Source organism: Gymnodraco acuticeps, unplaced genomic scaffold (genome assembly GCF_902827175.1).
Source record: "Gymnodraco acuticeps unplaced genomic scaffold, fGymAcu1.1, whole genome shotgun sequence".
In the NCBI taxonomy this organism is placed as follows: domain Eukaryota; kingdom Metazoa; phylum Chordata; class Actinopteri; order Perciformes; family Bathydraconidae; genus Gymnodraco; species Gymnodraco acuticeps.
The window spans coordinates 2,488,898-2,504,142 of NW_022991091.1; positions in this window are offsets into that span (position 1 = coordinate 2,488,898).

A 15,245-nucleotide genomic window follows, 5' to 3' on the forward strand; every position below is an offset into this window, starting at 1 on the left:
ACTTCCCTTTAAACCAGACTATGAGATGAATGGACAATTCAACAAATGGGCTTGCTGACCGACCAATATCGGCAGCCATGGAGTTCCCTGCTTGAGGAAAAAAACAAATCAGCATGTTATCGTTTTCTCACCTCACATAACATCAAATAGAAAGAAAGCGTTTTTATTCTCCATGTTTCATTAAAAGATATGTGCCCTGTTTGGCATAGGATTTTCTTTAACAATGTCCATTCTTATCTGTAATGATGTGTTTATATTAAGAAAGGAAACAATGACTACATTTAAAGCAAAAGGTATCATAAACAAAGAGAAAGATCAACTGACTATAGTTTCCCTTCGAGCTTAAGAGCATTTTGGCAACTTTAAGCTCATTATTTTGTTTCTATGAACTTTATCTTCTCTGTTTTGGCCAACTATCATCAATCTAGTCTTCCACTGCAGCAGGAAGCTGTTTTCAGTAAAACAATATCTGTAAACGACCTGACTTGCACCAAGCGACTTACAGAAAAGTAGCTGTGGGTAGCAGCATTTAGCTAAATAGCAGGAGTTTTTCAGGATTTGAATACTATAAGGAAACAGATCATTGGACTCTTAATGAATGCAAATGTTGCATCATCTATGCTAGAGCTATAAATGGGCAACTGTTTGCTAACGAGTTTGCCTGACCAACTTTTTTAGGTGATAGTGGCAGTGTTGTCTTTACAGCCTGTTGCCCTGCCCTCAGGTGGCAGAAAATTCATTATTGCAGCTTTAAAGTGAATACAGCTGGTTGATTCTGGGTTTATTGGGCGTGTGAGGGGTTGCTTTACAGCCCAGATGAGATACACCAAGCTAAATATAAAGCAAATGGGGAATTGATGGATCATAAATAAATTCTTCCACTATGTCTTTGACCTACTTACAAAATCACAAGCTTATCTTGTACACCCTAGAACAGAGAACAATTATACTTCTGTGATCATCCACACTGAGACAATTTTAATATCATCCTTTTCTGTTTCTAATTGCAAGCCCAAAGCTTTTTCATTATCAAAATAATCTTCGAATCTCTCGCCCATCGCTTAGTAACTCCTACGCCGTTATATCATTGGTCCCTGGTGGCTTCCAGCTCATTGTCTGTTGGCCCTGTTGAGCAGCGGAGCTCTTTATGCAGGAGTTGTTTGTTTTCTGAATGTTAACAATGACCTGCCAGTCATCCCTGCTGTTCAGAGTACTGAATGAGCTTTGCCTACCTCTCTGCACCCTCCAGTCTGATTTCCAGCTCCCCAGGCAATTACAGTTCATTTGGCTCTGTGCGAGTGAAACAGCACTGCCCTACTTCTCAGGCTCTTCAGCTCTGGTGAAGGTTGAGACACATTGCATTTAAAAAGGATCTATTATATTCCATTTCTTTCTATTCTTTTCCATATGTCTGCAGCCACGTCTGGTCATATCGAGGCTTAATCAAAGCCAGAAAGAAATGCATTTCCTCAGCAAATAATCTCTCTTGAACAGAAAGGAGACACCCAAAATATCAGCCTTTGTATCTGTGCACACGGTGTTACGAGTTTGCGCTTGAACACCACGCAGTATTAAAATGCCACATTCAAAGATTAAGGAGACGATATACACAGAGGAGAATTCAGCAGTACACAGTGGGCTAGATACTTGTCATGGAGCCGGCGCTATAAAACGCAGAGAGTGAGCATTTCTCTGTTTAATCACCAAAGGTTTATGTGCTGTCTTTGTCCCAGTGGCTGTGGTATGTCTTTTCCAACACATTTTGTTCTCCTCTTTGTGGAGTTCTGTGCTGTTCGAGGTGCTGTAGGTTCTCTTGATGCATGGCAAATCAATGATGCTGTTCAGAATCTGAGTTTATCTCCAGGCCATGATCCATATTAGCCACCCTCCTGCACCCTTATTGTAATTATCTGTCATTTTTAGAAGCTGCAGCCATTTGTAAACGCTACGTCACATTGATCAATGTTGTTTACAAATTCAGCAGGTATGGCTGCGAAATTATTCCTGATAAATCATACAGCCCTCCTGCTCCCTCAAATCCCCACATGATGGCATCCCTGTCAGACGAAGGGGGAGAACAGCCAGCTGTAGGGGGGGTCTCACATGTCTTTTAATTAATCTGGACAGCTTCCAACAATGTGAGAGGCCCATTCCAGTTCATATCTTACCCCATGAGAGTGAGCCTTGACCAAACTGTCACTTTTCAACACAGTTCTGCAGGAGGACAGTCACACACTGTCCTCGCTGCATGTCTCAGTGCCAAATTCCCCGAGTGTGAGATTAGTGGCATGCCAAGGGAAAGTATCAAGGGTTAAAAATGTATATATATATATATATTTTATATAGAAACCTTTTCCATAATCTTTATATTAGCAGAGATGAATACACCATTCTACTTGGGATATATCAACCTGATTTTATTGACTTGTACCTTTCGTTTGTACAGGATTTCACAACCTCTTTCCTTTGTCGTACATTTCCAATTATAAGGAAAAAAGGGGAAAGCTACCCTCCATACGAGAATCACAGGAAATCCTTCCCAGTCACGCACCAATGTTATCGGCTACACATCTCATAGCAGGATTCTAATTTTGAAGATTGACTTTGTTGAGGTCAAAAGACGGGGATGTCAGTGTATATCTCAGACATGAATTGTAAAAGCCTGAAGGGAAAACTCTCTAACTAGAATGCCATAAAGTACCTCGGGTTCATGTTGCTTGGCAACAAAGAGTCTCTGAAAAGATTTGAATGCAGCTCAGACATGGCTAAATGAAAAGCTGCTTGAGGTAAATATCTGCCTTAGCTGCGTCTTCTCTGTGATGTTCTCTAATTATAAGGCACCCGGGCTGCTGAGTATGGAATATGCAGGCAGCATCAAACCAGAGGGATTGGCTAATCTTTCCACCTCACCTCAGCAGCTCTTGATGAAGCAACTCTGCTTTATCTCACAGAAGCTGGAGTTAAGGTAATTAGCTGTTTGTTTAGGAAGATTAATTAGAATTGTTTAATGACCTTCATTAGATGTAACACTACATGCGCTAACAGATTTGGCACACTTACCTTGCAGTCTATCCCAATCAAATTAAACGAAAAAGTTTCTCAATGTGTAGGGAGTCATTAGCTTGTTTGAGGTTACAGTGCCAACATTTACATCATTACAGTTTCAACAGTGTATTTGGATCCTCACAGTCATTCAGAGATGTGCTTTTGTAGTGGGAGAATCGATAATCCGTGGACACCTTACTCTTCTGGGAACACACACAAAATCTTCATCAGTTAACAATAAAAAAGGAAATCAGTTATTTGCTTACAAACAGCAGCCAAATAAGAAAGAAACAAACTTGGAGGTAAATTCGAAGTGATGAAATATGGAGGAAAGCATCTTATTGCACAGACACACAGAGAGAGAGCCATCCGCCCCCACACTTATATACCTACATTTGAAACCACACTGACAAATCACCTGCGACTGCAGAGAGAACCCCCTCTCGCCCCGCTGAGCCGCCCAGAGCTTTATTATACTCAGGGAGTCTGCCTCAGCGTTACACTCTGCTGAGCAGGACGCTGCATGTTTTAACTCCTGCCCTGTAGTCACACCGGCCACTTGCAATTCTCCGTTCACTGCTCACTGATGCAATTAGAAAGGAATTAACATGAAATATGCATGCTGCCCTAAGAACACAACACAGAAGGCACAACGTTTGGTCTCCTCTAGAGTGCCAGAGCAGCTTGAATTCAGACATTCTAATGGAAAAGAGTTGGCACCCAGATATCCCCCCTCTCCTCCAACCTCCTGCAAAGGGAAAAGAAGAGCACATGTGAATAGATTCCCCACTGCAAGGGTTTTATTTGACTCAACCGAATTGAAAGCCATACAAAGCAATCGCTATCTCCAATCGTCTGAACTGGTGCCAGTGTAATTCATTATTATATGACATAATTATCTCTCTCTCTACTTGCTCTGTGGCTCTGTTAAAGCTTGGTCAGCAGAAGCAGGGCCAGACGCCACGTGTTGTCAGATAACATCTTAAGGCTCCTGGTCTCCATCTGCCATTCCCTTAGTATATCCTACCTCCAATTTGTACAGGATCTTATCTATATTTCCATTAGCCCCGGGCTGAGGCTTTTCTATGATTGCTAATTGGATGCACCGGCCAGGTCGTTTTCTCTGTCTGCTTCTGCAGCCCAGGCCTGTCTGCTGTTGCCCATGGGATGGAATCCCATGGATATGTGAAGAGAGGAACGATAGGAACTGAGTGTAGCCTGTTATGGTCCTCATGCTATTCAATATCTTCTAGTGGTTTACTTTCGGTACTCCTGCAAACAATGCTCCATTAGAGATAGGGAATATATCCCAGCACTGCACTGGCATGATATTTAATTTCACTCTCTGAACTAGCCTGGTATTGAACCAAATGAATTGCCTCTCCAACCGAGTGCAGGAGTTTGGATGTTAATGCCCCACTTTGTACCTCTGTAGAAGACCTCATGTGTTTTAGTTTGCAGAACAGAATATAACAAACAAGTGAAGTTAATTCCTTTACCAAGCCCCATAAACACAATATAATCAAGACTGCCTTGGCTCTGCGGTGCAGAAATCAGAAAAAAATGGATATTTGCCGACAGTGCAATGCTTTATTGGTAACCAATTTGTATTTTTCTGTGATATTGCTCTATGCTATTCTTTGGAAATTATTCATCTGCTTCTTTTTTATCCTGGTACACAAAGACAGGTGCAAGAAAATACTAGAAAACATTTCCAATTTCTCAAATCTGATGAGCAGACCGGGGCAATAATACGCTCTGATTAAGCGCCGTGTTCCTGCTTCATTACACCAGCCGGCTCTATCGTTTAGTCTTGTTTGGAGAGGCACATTTGTTTTATAGAAGTGGCTGGTAAATAAATGCAAAGCTTGGATGCTCACAGCTTCTTGTTTAAATCAAAATGTGCTGTAATGATGTTGTTCGCCAGCCCTCCACTAGATGGCACAGCATATTCTCATTATGCAGCAGCAGCAGCAGCAGCAGCAGCAGCAGCAGCAGAGGAGGGGGGGCTCTCAGTTCAGTGACAGGAGCCTATATCCACATGAGACACTGACTGCAATCCAATTTCAAACCTTTTGTGTACAGCTAACTTAGTTCCTCCAATCTTACTTGTGGATGAAGAATCATTCTGTCACCGTGCTGTCGCTTTTATAACCAGATCCCACCTTAAAAAGAATAAAGGATAAATCTATGTGACCTTTATTGCAGTGGACAGCTGATGAGACGTTTTTTTTTTTCCAGTCAGCTCGGATTGAGATATTTGCTTCTTTTTTGTGTGTGTGTGTGTGTGTAGTGTGTACCAGAGGAGGGAGCTTGTGACAGCTGGTTAACACGAAGGCCAGAGAGCAAGCTGCAGGAGCATGCTGTACAACACTGGGTGCATTTACACAAACATCTGGAACAAGCTGCCACTACATAACTTTTTCGCCCCTTAGTCTTGCAGCAACAACAAATTATATTATCCTTGCAATGATGTCAGACATCCACTATAAGCATGGAGCAGGTCCTGCTGGATGAATTTGCTCGAGTTAAAATAAAAACCTTTCATTTTCTGGACCGGGAAACAACCTTTCCTTGTTAACGACGTCAGAATGGCATCTAGTGGAGCTGTGAAAGTTCAGCGTGTCCTGTGGCTATTTCCGTGCCAAATGTGTCTAACACTTTCTGAAAGATCCCGACCATAGAGCAGGTGTTTCATGGTCAGAATAGCAGTGGATGAATCTGCTTCATTGGGTTTTGGCCAAGGGGAATGAAACAAAAGAAAACACATGTTTATTCAACTACTGATTAGACTGGCAGAATGACTTTCCAAGTCACAAATGACGACATCCATCACCTCCCACCCTTTCTCTTCTGGTTTTAGCTTCTCATTTGCCCGTATCCAAAGGTGCCAGGCGATATTATGCGCCATAATCCTTTGGTTAGTATGCAGCGTTTTGCAGGCTCTGTGCTGGAATCTAGGGAGACACACTTGAGTCTGCAGGTGTTTTCCTGCTCCAGCTCAGTAAGCCTCCGCTCTATCTCGTGTAATTAGGAGATAATGAACCCCGCCCCCCTCAATTTGGCGGAATCATCTGCCACTGTTGAACTGTCAAATCTACACTGGTGACTCCAATAGATCTTCCTTGCTGCGTCTCTCAGCTCTGACTTCCAACTTGTCAAAATGTCTTCTTCTGTGCATTTGCTCAGAAGTAGAGAATGCTAGATTTATTAGCACCCCAGGCATAATCAAGCCTTACAGAGATAATGTGGGCCAACAGCTAGAACAAAGAGATAATGCTGTTAATTATTACATATACGGTTGTCATCGAATTTATTATTTTTTACAAACCTTGGGATGCTAATCAATTCTACTGTTGCCCTCTGCTGTTTGCTGCTTTGGAGCGGGAGCCATGAAGTCAAGGCTGTGGGTTGAAGTCGATGATTCAGGAAGGAGCTTTGACGCCTGGAGAAAACTGAGACCTGCAGCAAGTATAACAGCTGTCATGGAATCTGTCTGCATGGAAAGAGAGTGATGAACACTTTGGACACAATCTTTGCTCAGCTTACCAGTGCTCAGCTCCCAAAACAGCCATCAGCAAATCTTGCGCCTAGATGATGACAAGCAAAACAACAATATGAGAATGGGAAAATCTGATGGTAACGGTGCATACGGCAAGAAGTGCAGTAAGGGCCTCATTTCTTTTTTAAAGGAGCTCCATAAACAGAGCTCACTCTAAAAGAAAACAAACATGCACCTGTCAAGGAGAGTAAGGGACCGTGCTTAAAGGCATTCTATTTTTTTGACTGCGCTTGAAACTCCCCTGTGACTTTGTTTAGCCTAGGGATGATTTGAACACTTTGAAGTTTCGATTTTTAACACGAGAACACTTTGAAGCGTCCCTGGTTTGTCTCTCCAGGAGAACGCTCCGAGACAGTGGGGGAAATGTTCATTGGGTTGCAAATGTGAATACAGATTGAGTGGAAAAACACATTGTTTCAGATGTGCCTTTTAGGAATTTATTTTGCCAAGTTTTTCAAAGGCAGATGGTTGACGTGACATGGTTTAACCCTCCCTAATGCAGTCACGTGGCATCCACCTCAAGGTGATCCAGCCACAAGGATGTGCGTTTGCTCATGTAATACTAATGACTCAGAGTGAACACCGGCAATTCATTTCTGTCAGCGGATAAAAGAATGACTCTTCTCTTAGAAACAATGTGGCTTGGATTCAGAGTCATAATTATGAACACACTATTAATCTTGCAGGTTGCACCAAAGCAGGAGCTACTGATGTATCATCTCTGATCAGCGACTTGCAGGAAAAAAAAAAAAAAAAAAAAGTCCAATTCGGGAGTTTTTAGCATTTAACATTCATGTTACAAAAACGGTGTACTAAGACACTGGCGGCTTTCGCAGATTCCTCTGAAATTATAGCCTCACTTCACGCAGAGATCAGACTCAGAGTGCATGTTGGGATTCTTGATAGACCGAAAGCAGGTTTGGGTTTTCATCACACAGAGACACAAATATTTTACTTTTGAGGGAAAGCTGGAAATACTGACCTTTGTGACACGGCGGGATGGTTTGTCTCTCTTCCATGTGAAGCTGCATGTTGATTCCATTGGTTACTAATTTAAAATACAGTATTTTGTATTTACAGAGCCAGAAGATGCCACATCTTTGTTTTGATCGCACAACTCTTTTTGGCTCACCTGCTGAAATCGAGATCCCACAACAGCTTTTTTACACTTTCCAGTCAAAGGTTTGTACTTCCTGTATCCTCTGTATCTCTCGGGGCTAAAGTGGAGCAGCTCATACCTCTCTCATGAAGAGTTTCCAACAGCTATGGTGTCATTCATTCAGATTTATAAAAACTTGGCAACTGTTTTTACAGCATTTACCCTAAAGCGGTTAAATGTACAGTATATATATCTCAGAATGACCAGCAAGTTCTAGTTCGATCATCACATACGTATTTACTTAGTCTGAATATCAGGCATTTCCCAGAGTTGCCTTTGCTGCTTCAGTTAGTCTACGAAATCAATCAGGAGTTTTCCTCAAATGGGCTTTGACTTAATAGAGCCCTAGATTTTCATTGAGAAATGGTAAATGTTAGATATTTATGTGAGAAGCAGCCTTTATCTCTCTTAAAAATAAGACTTGCCTAGCCTTTGGGGCTGTAAACAAAGTAAGTTAATGCAACTACATCTGTAAACAAGTATTTAGATATAGATTAGGACAAAAACGGCTGACATTAAAGAGAGAAAGGACACTTTCAGGCCAATCATAGACCAGAACGCACATCACACATGAAACATGACATTTCTATTCTAAAGTTTTGAAAGGCAGATGCATTACAAAATGTCGTAAAATAAAAACAAATGTCTTATTGCGACTTCTTTCAAGAATTATTAAAATTGGTCTAGGAGCCTGCTTTCAAGAGCAGTGTAACCGAGTCTTTGGATAATCTGGATAAACAAATGAAAGGTTGCGGGAAAAAAAATTGGGACAAGATTCAAAAAGGATTATGATAATTCCCTACAAAATTGCATTGACTTTTATGCCATGTAAGAAATGTGGTGCTGCCCGGACTGTTTTTTATTCAACATAATGATGGAATAAAAAAAGTGTGTCAGGGAACTCACAAAGTGTCAGAAAATACAACCCTCTCTTTTTTCCTCCGTACCCAAATCTCTAAAAACGGGGGTACAACGGAGCTGATCCAGATTTGATATTATACTGGAAATGGCTGGCTTTACACTCGCAGCCCTATCAGAAACGTCGCTATCAGAAACAATGCGCAATGTGTTTTGGACGTAATATGGTCTTTGTTAACATTAGCAAGCATGCTAACACTCAGAGCTAAACTGTACTGGAGAGAGCATGTGTTAGAAGCCGGATATAAAAATGAACTCACCTTGTGGTAAACCCGCAAGAGAAAAAACATTTGAGCTCCATACTGTTTCAGAAAGAATCCTTGATGTGGTTTTGAACATGATATGGCGTTTAATCACGGAAGCATACAGTGCATACACATCTGCCGGTAGAAATCTCCCGCATGAGCAGGCATAAGCTCCGCCCCCTTTTTGGATATGAGGCATTGCTAGAATGGGTGATCTGTTTGGTATTTTGAGCAAAACACTTCATAGACATGTTTTTTATATATTTGTATATATCTGAGACCTATGCTATTTCCTAAAAATAGCATGATAGGTGACCTTTAAATGCCCTGTGTGCCGATTAAAACTGTACACAAGAACATGACACTTCACTTGTTGGACCAAAACATTACCTGTGAATAGAAAATGTTGGAGTCAGGGTTGCAATGGGATAAAATATATCATAATGACATTCAAAGCAGAACAAATATTTTCTTTCTCTTTTGTGTGAAACCAAAACACAGGAGAGGAAGCACAACTGGACTACTAATCCAACCTTCTTATATCGATAAGAAAATGTTCCCCTGTCCCCCCACACAATGCACAGTATTGGGGTAACTGAATGGCTGATTTGAATCTTATAATTTAAGCATTTTATAAAACAAGTACGTCGGGAATCCACCTTCTAAAGGTTGTGGTAAAGGGCAACAGCCACAGGGGTGGGCAGGGCCCCAGCTGATATTGACAGCATCTCTAACTGATGTCTCCTGATCCTTCATACATTATTCATGCGTTGACTGGGGGGACGACTCTCCCCAACTAGACTTCCCTCAGAGATGTTGCTCTGGCCTGTCTGTGCCAGCTTTGTTCAGGCTAAAGAACATACCTGGAGGGAAAATACACCATTTTTATCTTTTACATATTTATTGGAAGTTAGCATTCAGAATAAACCAGGCATCTCCCTGCAGTCTCGGGAATGCAAACTGTATAATCAATATTAAATAAAACACCATAAAGCAGACTGTCATAAAGTTGTTAACAATATTTTCCAGACACCTCTCAGTAGTCTTATAAACTTCATAGGTCACCTCTGTGCTAATTATTATAGATAAACAAATGAATAATCTGCCCTTATCTCAGACACCTGGTAATTATGTATAATAGTTTAGAATAGAATTCATTTAACATGCTAATTAAAGGCTTAGCAGTTAAGGCCGTGCCTCAGAGTTTGATCTTGTTAAAGAAACACAGTGTAGCTAATGTTTTAGGCCTCTTTCTTCAGATCAATGTTAGTCTTTCATCAATTGATGATCTTTTAGCTGCCACACAATTGTTCATTTATCTCAACAAGGGTGAGGGATACAATTGACCTTCTCCTCCTAATGAAATGGCATTTGTACCGCCAAGCTGTGCACAAAACATCTCGCTGCTCTCAGAGCCGCGCTTGTTTGCTGCTGTAATTTCCTCTCTTTTTTCAGTTGTGCTATCAAAGGTTGAGGAGGACAAATGGATACCTTTGCAATAAGTGACAGTGACATACAGTCGAGATGTGCGAGATGTGCTTCTGCCAGCAGATTTTGTGCAGCATGCTGAAAAATGTCTGTCTAATTGGGACAATTTAATCCTTCACACATTAGGAGAGATTATGATACTTATTATTGTATACATGTGTCACTTTCTTTATCTGGCTCCTGATTAGTTGTAGAATTGGAAATGTGTAATCCCTAATACTTGTTGGTTTGCTAAGTAATTTAATATATCCTATATGTTCACCTAATAACATGTGGAAAAGAAACACTGCTAGGATTATTTAAGAATATATTGTCTTTTGTGCCCTGCATTTAAATAAAACTCCATTCCTTTCATATTTTGCTCACATTTAAGACATTGTACCAGAAAGATGTCCTAAAATAGAAATTGTTAGCAGGCATGGTATGAGAAGAAATGAGTTGTAATATTAAAAGTATAAAAGTATAACCCAAGTACAAATGCAGATGTTGATCCTGGGTTTGGATCTATGAATTTATACTTCTGATGAATGGACAGGGATTAGTATAAAATCATTAAACAATAATTAATGCTGTAGTTTTGCTTAGAAGACACGGTCAGGCTTTAAGCTTTGAGTCGGCTGTCAGGAGGACAGAGGTTCTGCCAGGCCTTAAACAGAGGTGACCGTCTGATAAATGGAAGATGTCCGGGCTGTAAAGTTTTATGTGCCATTCCAAGTAATGTGTTAATGGACTATCTGCCACCTGCGAGGTTGGTTGCTGCTCAGGGCTTAGAATTAACTGGCTGAGATTTAGGGTCAAGATTGAATCAGGAGTGCCTACTGTGCAAAGCACAAGGGCCACACTGATTCTTCTCTTTCTTATTATTATTCATCATTCCTACAGAAGTGTTATAAAAGAACTTGTCTTGCAGTGTCACGAAAGCATATGCAAAGATTAAAAGAAAATGATAGATTAATGGGAATGGTGTGCGATGAACACTTTTAGTAGTATTTTAGAAATAAAGGGTTCCAGTTACACAATGTGAAATTGTCCTTATCAGTGCTCAAACCCAGCACAGTCTTGACCCTTATTACTTCATCATATGTACAACTTTGAGAGCTTTATCTGCTTTGAGTACAACTCCCAAAGACATCAAACTGATATCAACAAAGACAAATTGTCTTTTTCTAAAATTTGCTAAATAAAAAAATGGATGACTTTGTTATTGACTATATCTATTATCTTATTATCATCCTATTTTTCTTATCCTAAACTTTTGTCTTTTATGATTATATTGAAACTTTGTTTGGTTATTTAATTAAATTGTTGGATCCAGAAAGACTAGCAACCACTTTGTGGAAGTGCATTAGGAACCAAATAAATGTATGAATACAAAAAGTTTTAAAAATGGTTCCAACTTTATAGGGGAGAGTTCGACTTGAATCTATATTGGACTGAAGCAACTTTTTAAGAAACAGCTACTGCTTAAAAGTTGTACTGGTTAAGTAAGTTAATAAGTACTCATGCCACTTCCCGGTGTATAAGTAGCCAGTTGCCAAAAATATTGCCTAGTGCTTCAGGTACTCCTCGATGAGTGCTACTATCACACCAACGTCTGGTAGCCGTGCAGTGCTCCCTTACGTCCACTTGGCAAACACCCAGAATCAGAAAACTGATTACTGGGATTTGCAGCAAGCATCTGGCACATTTAAAATGTATCTAAAATGTTCTGTATGCTATTAAAGCAGGTATGTTTTCTCTTGTTAGTGTTCCTGTAGCTTATTTTCCCCATACAACTCACCTTATATGTTATTTTTTTAAAGGTAGGCCTATTGTTATTCATTACGACACATCAAAGCTAAACAAATCTCTTTTTTTGTCACTTTCAGTTATATGCTTAATTTCACATTTGCAATATCTAGCTCAAGTAGTTCTGTAAGGTTCAAGACTTTTGAGAGGCGACAAAAACTGAGTCAGTGAAATGTCATTTGGCTTTGCAGCCATATATCACCATCTAAATTCCAGTCATCCTATTAATATGAATCTTAACTCGGGCCACCAACAGAGAAGATTTAAATTAAAACCTGCAGTTGGTATTCTTGTCACAGGGGGACATCTTTTCACCGTAGGTAGAAATTAAAATACTGAGTTTAAAAGAAAAAACAGTTATCTTAACAGCAGAGAGCAGAACACTGTGTCATAGGAAGCGGAGCACCCAAATGCAGTAGAATGCAGGTACTTTTAACAGATAATACTTCCATTTTTGTTGTAATCCAGGCACGGCCAGAACTTCGCATAACATGACGCCAAAGACGACTAAACAGAAAACCAGGGCTGCTTCTCAGGTCGATTAAATGAAATCCTTGCTTCCCTCACTTGCGTCGTTTCCCTGCCTCTAGTCCCTCCCACCAGGGAAGCATGGAGGGACGCAAGGAAACCACGAGAAGCAGGGAAATGAGTTTTAAGAGCAATGGGACGTCCTTTCCTCCGGAGCGTCACGTGAAGCGACGTCTGTTTGTGATGACGCCGCACAGCTGATCGTCTGACAGCAGCTCTGTCCCCGTTATTTCCACACACACCCCCGCCTCTGTTAGTACACATTTACTGACACTAACATTTGTATCATCTGTTGTAGACCCCAATAAATAAAATAAAATAAGAACTCATTCTCAAAAAAGATAAACGCCATTCTTAAAATGTATAAACGAACAATAGTTTGATAATATTGATTGGAGTGCACAATAGAAATAAAATAATTGAGAGAAGAAAAAGAGATATGTTATCTATCAAAACCCAGTTAGATTAACATTCATTGGATTGCACACTTCGTTTGTTTGTTTGGATATGTAGTAAATTAACATTGTAATAGCACTTAATGACTGACTGAATGGAAATGACAATAAATGAAAATGTAAAACGAAAAAAGCGATCATGAAAATGTTTCCAAAAAATGAATTAAATGATTTTTGACCACTTTGTTGTTCAGATATATCACATATTTGTAACTAAATTATACATGAATTGAAACAAAACACGGTATAAACTGAGGAGTGACTCCCGTGAGGTTCATGTATTTTCTTCACTCTGCTCTCATGTCAAGAAGCATCAGATCAGTGCATGCACTGCCTCGTCCAATCAGTGAGCGATACACAGTAAGGGGGCGGGGTGAGTATCTGAGGATTTCATCGGAGGATGGTCTGGTGGTTCCTCGGTTGTCGCTCCTCCATGATCGCTCCTCGCTCCTCGATCCTCGGTCCTCCGGCAGAAATAAGAGCCATGGGACGGTACTCAAGATGGCGCAGGCAAATCAACTTCCGGTGAGACCGATGACCGAGGAGCGAGGAAATGAAAATAGTCGACCTGAGAAGCAGCCCAGGACTTGAATACCGCTGAACTCATTAAGGAAAGGAGTGCAGGTTGTTCCAGAGCTAATGGAGAACAGGTGAAACTAATGAGGACTATCAAAACAGACAGGAAAACAGAGAAAGACAGGAAGTATGACACAGGGTAAAAATACTTTCAAAAATAAAACAGGAAACACAATAAATAAGAAGGATAATGACACACTAGAGGCTTCTCAATACTCAAATTTCCCCTCCTCGGTTCCCCTCCTCGAGATTTAGACCCACCCACAGGAGATGCGAGCGGAGGACCGAGGAGGGGAAGCAGCAGACGTTTAAAGAAATGAGAACTCCTCTCCTCTCAGTGGTCATTTTAAAGAGACGTCCGTTCATTATTACGTGGCAACAGCTGCATCAGTTGTCGAGTGTTTTGTCATAGCGCTGTATCTCTGTTAGATCAGCTGAACATTGTTCCCCCACATATTTACTTTGATTCATTGACAGTGCGGTATAATGAGACAATAACAGGCTACAGATGCGGACACACACACACAAATATATTTATATAAATATATACAATTTAAAGTATGAGAGCACTCTCATAATAACGTAACACAATCAGAGACTGGATATATCCCCCCCCTCTCTCTGGTCGCTGAAATGGGGAATTGAAATTACGGGCCAAAAGTTGTATTTACAAGTAGACCTATTAAAAGTAAGCAGAGGACACCAAACCAACTGAGACCCGTCTGTCCGCCGCATTTACGCACTGTTCAACACACACCTACCTACACACTGTACAACACACACCTACACACTGTACAACACACTCCTACACACTGTACCACACACACCTACAGCTCCTAAAGCATATCAGGCTACAGCCGTTGTGTATTTTATTATGTGAAGCACTAAATGGTCTTAGAAAAATATCGACTCTTTGTTTGTAGATATCTACTAAACTAAAACAAATAAAGAGAGTAGGCCTGTTATACTCAGTGATATATTATACACACTGCGCGGACCTTACAGCTGTTCTCTCTGGAAACATCGCGACGCGATGAAAGCAGTTTCTAAAATAATATCCAGGGGATGCATGCATAGCTGTCATTGGCTGAGATAAGTCCGGCCGTGCGTCACGCCTCCACCGTTCCCGGAAATGCATTCGTGGAGGAGCCGTGAAGGAACCATCAGTATATCCTCGGTTAGAGCTCCTCCAGAGAGCCTCCTCGACGCTCGATCCTCGGTGTGCATTTAGAGAAATGAGATGTCCTTCAAAATGGCGCGCTGAAATTCATTTCCGGGTCACTAGCGGAGGACCGAGGAGTCGAGGAGGAGAAATTTGAGTATTGAGAAGCCTCTACTGTCCACATATCCAGATGCTTATGTAAAATCTGAATTGATGTTACAAACTTAAATTGAGTAAAGAGAAATATCATATTTTTTAGTAAATATCTTATCAATCAAACATATTTTTTTCTGCAAAGATCTCACTGTAACATGCATTT